Source organism: Dendroctonus ponderosae, unplaced genomic scaffold (genome assembly GCF_020466585.1).
Source record: "Dendroctonus ponderosae isolate FM_Combo_2020 unplaced genomic scaffold, Dpon_F_20191213v2 Dpon_F_20191213_10, whole genome shotgun sequence".
Taxonomy (NCBI): Eukaryota; Metazoa; Arthropoda; class Insecta; order Coleoptera; family Curculionidae; genus Dendroctonus; species Dendroctonus ponderosae.
Window position 1 is genome coordinate 1954372 of NW_026017111.1, and position 6413 is coordinate 1960784.

The following is a 6413-nucleotide window of genomic DNA, read 5'->3' on the forward strand; positions in this document are numbered from 1 at the left end:
GGGGGCTGATTGATTATTCAAATTTGTAGCCGACAAGGAAGGAAGGTCTCATCGACACGGGGCCGCAGCCCGAGGCGCGGATCGATGCGCTCCGCTCGGGAGGGGGCCCTCAGCGGGGCTCGCAGGAGGGCTCCGACATATTTTGGCTTCCGGAATGCGAAACCCCCGGGGGCTCGACACGGTGCCATGTCGACTCGGCAGATATCTGCTTTTTGCCGACGTGATTCTCAGGATTTTCGCCCCGCAAACTTCATTCGATTGTGCCACTAATATGAGCAAACACTCTTTCTAAATCTGATCTGTTTCGGGCACCCTGAACCCTAATGGTGCATTTTTACCTACGCAATTGTCTATTAGTTTGAACGTCTGTGGACGCTGAGCAGTGCAGGACGATATCAGAAAAGCCAATAAACGGCATGTTTTGAGCGAAAGTCTCTTCTGAGGTCCATTTTTCGGGTACTCAGACCAGATGTAGACATGTGAATCTCGAAAATCCAGAAGCGGAGCTTCACTTTAGACGTGATTTGAGTTAGTTGTTGATTTGAACAGTTCCATTGCTCGGAAAACGTTGATGACTTTTTTTACTTGTTTTAGATTTACTTTATAGGCACCTTGATACCCGATTAAATAGCCATTTAGATAACAACCCCCTATAAATACCGCTACCCAGCAGACAGACTTTAGACTTAATTTTCATTCATAAGCAGATTGTTGTTGCTACTATATTATAAACACTCACTTTGTAAAAGTTGATTTTAATACCAACTTATTTAATTTTAATAATATTTTTGAAATGTCTTCAAATTTTAGAATTTTCCAGTTTTAGCCAAGTCTGATTAGTCAATTGGAAGAAAGAGCTTTTAATTGCTCAATTTTGCAAAGTTTCACTTAAAAATGCTGACAATCTTAAGGTATTTTCCGCGAAAAACTATGAAAGAAATTTGGAATCCTTCGTCGCTTTGTAAACAGTTTTGAAATCTCTTTCCGGCTTCGAACTTGGAGCAAAAATCAAACAATTTGCTATCAAAAACCGAACAGAATAAGAGAAAGGTTGTAACAGATTATTTGTGATTCTCGTCACCTCCCTTCCTCTGAAAACTGTAGAATTTGTTAAAAAATGTGGTTTTTTAGTTTTGACTGATTTTCTTTGCTTTGCTTTCTACTCAAAAACGCTCTATTTTGTAGAGTTTCACTTGAAAATACTGACGATCTGGAGGACTGTAACGGAAAAAATCACAAGATAAATTTATAGCTTTGTTAAAATTTTACAAAAACTTTTTTCAGTGCCGAATTGGGGACAAAAGGAAAATAAATTCCTCCCGTTGTTCCCCGAAAACCGGGTTGTCTCCAAAACTGATCACAAAACTGAAAGTTTTTAATCGGAAACGCAAACAAGCATTATTTTTTGATGATTTCTATCTTGAAGAAAACGACCACAAAGCGGAAGTTTACAAAAAACTATTGGGAAAATTGTAGGAGGATTTCTAAAGTTTTTTTACATTTTCAGGTCATTCCAGTTTTAGCAAAGTTTCTATTGAGCAATTCTTTCTACTTGCAAAAATCGCATTATTTTTAAGGTTCACTTAAAATACTGGCAATCTTCAGGTATTTTCTGTGAAAAATTATTAGATAAATTTTATCGGAACACTCGCCTCCTTAACCGCTTTGCAAAAATGTTTGGAAGACTTTTTGCAGCCTCGGTTATAGACAAAACCCTAATAATCATTTCGGGGTCTTTTTCCAAAAATATTTCACCGCACTGAAAAACGCAAATTTTATGATCAATTATTTGGAAAGGCGTTGGAAACTGGAGTTTCTTCTCTTTTAGGTCAACATTTCTAAACAACACTGTCTCTAAACAGAAAAAACCGCGGTTTTCCTAACGTTTTCCTGCAAAATACTAAAATTTCATGTTTTCCGTCCCGTTTTTGCTCATATCTCGGAGGCAAAATGAACAAGAACGCTCATTTGTACATTATTCTAGAGAGAAATAAATGACCTTTTTAGAAAGTGGACAATGGATGGGGAATTGTTGGCAGTTTTCCCAAAAAAGTATTGATTTCAAGAAGTTTTAGATTTGCGAATCAGTTGCAAAATCCACTCAAACATTTCCCGAAAACCATAAAGGTTTTCTCCAAAACCGATCGCAAAACTAAAAGTTTTTAATCGAAAACGCAAAAAAGAATTATTTTCTGACAATTCTCTTCTTTTTTGACAGTAATGGGGTCTTTTCAGCCAAAAATTATCAAATTAATTTTCCTAGAAAACTCGCTTCATTCATCGGTTTGCACGGAACTTTAGAAAACCGATTTCAGCTTYGAATTTGGCACAAAAACCAAATAATTTTATTTAGTTTTTCACCGAAASCMATTAAGATTARCTTGAAAAAAACGACCATAAARCAGAAGTTTATAAAAAAATATTGGGAAAATTCGCCGGCCTCATCGCTCTGATGATTTCTAAAGTTCCTTTAAATTTTCAGGTCATTCCAGTTTTAGCAAAGTTTCTATTAAGCAATTCTTTCTACGTAAAAATCGCATTATTTTTAAGATTCACTTAAAATACTGGCAATCCCCAGGTGTTTTCTGTAAATTTTATCGGAACACTCGTCTCCTTAACCGCTTTGCAAAAATGTTTGGAATACTTTTTGCAGCTTCGATTATGGACAAAACCCTAATAATCATTTCGGGGTCTTTTTCCAAAAACATTTCCCCCAACTGAAAAACGCAAATTTTATAATCAATTATTTACTCTCAACTCTTGAAAACTGGAGTTTCGTCGCTTTTAGGTCAACATTTGTAAACAACACTGTCTCTAAACAGAAAAACCGCGGTTTTCCTAACGTTTTACTGTAAAATCCTGGCAAACTGAATCTTTTATGCAAAAAAATTAAGAGATCGATTTTACAAGAAAACTCTTCAACTTTCTTTGATCGTCGTTTGATCAAAATAGTAAAACGTTACTCATAACTCATTAACCGATGAGTTATAACTATAAGAGAGCGGCAACAACCCAACAGCGCAACTCAACACAGTGTTACCCAGGCCTATATTGAGGTGGAAAGTCCATGAAACAGACTTTAATAAGTAGATGAATGTCGAAAATCCATTAAACTCGCTCTACTGGTCAAATTGATTTGATTTACCGGTTTTTTACCTGAACTAGATAGGAGCCGATCCAAAGTTTATTAGGTAAACTGCATGTAATCGGCACCACCGCAAGTCAAGACCCGACTGCTCTGACGTCACGAGGACCATTTCGCTGTGAGAGTGAGTGAGAGCGGGGCCGCTCTAGTTTGGTGGTTTCCTGGCGACTCGGCCTACTTGTGACGTCAGGGCCTTGACTTGCGGTGGTGCCGATTTCATTCTTTTTCAAAATTTATGATTGAACTTTTGCGAGTTTTGATTAGTTTTATCGTTTTGACGTTAGCGATTTCTGAAAAGCGCATTATTTTTAAGTTTCACTTAAAATGCTGGCAATCTTCAGATATTTTCTGTGGAAAATTATAAGATAAATTTTATTGAAACACTCGCCTCAACCGCTCTGCAAAAATGTTTGGAAGACTTTTTGCAGCTTCGATTATGGACAAAACCCTAATAATCATTTCGGGGTCTTTTTCCAAAAACATTTCCCCAAACTGAAAAAGGCAAACTTTATAATCATTTATTTGGAAACCCCTTGGAAACTGGAGTTTCGTCACTTTTAGGTCAACATTTTTAAACAACACTGTCTCTAAACAGAAAAACCGCGTTTTTCCTAAGGTTTTACGTTAAAAACTGAATCTTTTACACAAAAAAATTAAGAGATCGATTTTACAAGAAACGACTTTCTTTGAACCCAGTTTCTGCGGCTGGAAAAAGCTAGATTAGTTTTTTAGCTGTTTGAACAAAGTAGCAAAACGTTACTCAGCAAAAATGTTAATAACCCTTTCTTAGATGTGAAAATTCCAGTCTCCGGTCTAGTAAAGCTTCAATAAATGACTTATAGCTCATTAACCGATGAGTTATAACTCGTTAACCCAGAGAGCGGCAACAACTCAATAGCGCAACTCAACACAGTGCTACCCAGGCCCTACGCTACCCAATACATACAAAACGACTTCGTAAACCATGTCTTTCCAAATTTAGACCAAAAATTTCCTGAAGATCATTGAAAATCTCAAAATGCGATTCACTCACAACAACACAAGTGCGGAAATTCGAGCAGTTTTGATGAAGATAATTGCCAACATTTCATGTTTTCCGTCCCGTTTTTGCTTCACCAAAAGCTTCGTCTATTCCCCAGAACTCTTCAAAAAACATCAACACAGACATTGCGGTGTTTAGACGATTTTACTCGCAGATAATCGGACGAAAAGCCCCAATCGCAAGGGAACAACGAGCTGTCAAACGAAAACTAAATCAGAACCGGCCCCGTTAACCAACTAATTTAAATGCCAAAGAATGAATTATGGTGGCGACTAATGGGCAGAGGCATGAGCGCAGCATGGGTTTTTTGCCCGGGGGTATTTTGTCGTTTTTCCCTTGTGTGTGTGTGTGTGTGCTGCTCGATGACAGCTCACGTGATCCCACTCACTTTGTAGCGTAACACTGTTGCGGATCGAGTGCCCATTGCAACACAATGGCGCACAAAAAGTATCCAGAGTGCTCGACCTAACGAAGTAGATCCGAAAAAAATGGCTATTTTACGCCACGTGGCGCAGCCTCTTCTGGCTGCCGGCACGTGCCGTTCGTTAAAAGTCGCAAAATAAGTCGGCCTGTTTAGGTTTCGGTAAAATAATCCGCCACTTTTCGTTGGATTATCGGGCGAGATTAACAGTCGGCTAATTAATAGGGCTCAGCTTCCATAAGGGGAGTGGAGGGCACAAAAAGAGGAGAACACCATTGAAATGAGGCTCTGATCACTAAACAAGCTCCGATAAGGATGATTTTTGGCTGGTCACTGTTGGCAGTTGAAATGACTACCGAGGAAGGGCTACATCGCTACCACGTATGGGAGATACACATTGAATCGAGTTAATTACCGGAATACGAGGAGCTGTTCAAAATGTAGATCATTGATCCAGCACTTTTTATATGAGATATTGTTGAAATCAGTTGAATTTACCTGTCAGCAACCCTAACCTCTGATAATTAAGAAGCAACAGGTTTTTACGTATTGATATTGGGGCAGATTGAAAAACACTGTTGCATAATTTCCGATCTAGTTTCCTGCAAATATCTCAAATGTGTCACCGTTTTGCCTGTCCTCCCTAAACGCCCCCAGAGAAATGACGCCCATCTAGACTCACCCTGTATATCGACAAACTCTCAAAGGTCTACTGAGCGGAGTGATGTCGAAATTGTATCCTCCTGGTCGCATCAGGCAGTAAAATTGAGTTTGAGGTTAAAACAATGGCAGCAGCTTTATCGTGCCGCATCAACGCCCCACTTGATCGAGCGGGCGTAAACGAGTAGTTAAGGTAACGTCTTAATTGAATCAATTAACGGCGGACGCGATTGGTCGATTTTAAATAATTAGCCCGTAATTTGGGTGGCGTGATGAGGTGATGCCAGGGCCGGGCGCCCTGATTGCAGTCATTTCGCGCAATTAGTTCCGCAATTCGTGTTATTTTGGGCCCATCTAGTGCTATTCGATGCCATTAATCAGCTGCAACCATCTGGCAAATGGCCAACTGTTGCGCCACTGTATTGCGATCCATCAGGATTTCGTGTGTTCACCTGGTGGATGTCTTTGACTGGCTGGTAAGGGATGGAAAGTGGGCACGCCACTGGCTCTGGATGCCCCCAAGGCGTCATATGGCCAACGCTACAAAGACCGAGCTGATTTCTTTGCGGCGGGCGATAAATACTCTCATTCCTGCAAGATTGCATTTTTTATGTGTGTGTGTGTGTGCAGATGGCTTTTGCGATAAAGCCGGCAAATATCACAAAGGAACGATCCACGTTCTGGGGAATGGCATTTTCTCTGCTGTCCTAGAAACCTTCTGAGCGCAGATGGACGCCACTGGTTCCCGATGGTTTCCAAGACGACAGCACCCAGCCAACTATTTTTTCGCGGACTTTTCGTTTTTTGTTACGGCGAAACAGATGGGAATCGGCCCCCGGGGGTGGTTTCTTATGTTACGCGAGGGAGACGGAGTCGGTGGTTTATTTTTGCACTGATTGCACATTCGAGAGGGCCACGCCAAGCTTTTGTTTTTTCACTCGGCCAGCTTTATTTCACATGCACAGAGAATCGCAGTTTCGGTTTTTGACCAACTGATCATTTGAAAACTGTCGTTTGCCAATGCAACCAAGTGTAATGATTTTCTGGTTTTTCTGACAACAATTTCTTTATCAAAAGAGATAGACTTTCGAGGCCACTCCTTCAAACTAATGGGTTTTTAGGCCGGCGTTCGGTTGAATTTGTTC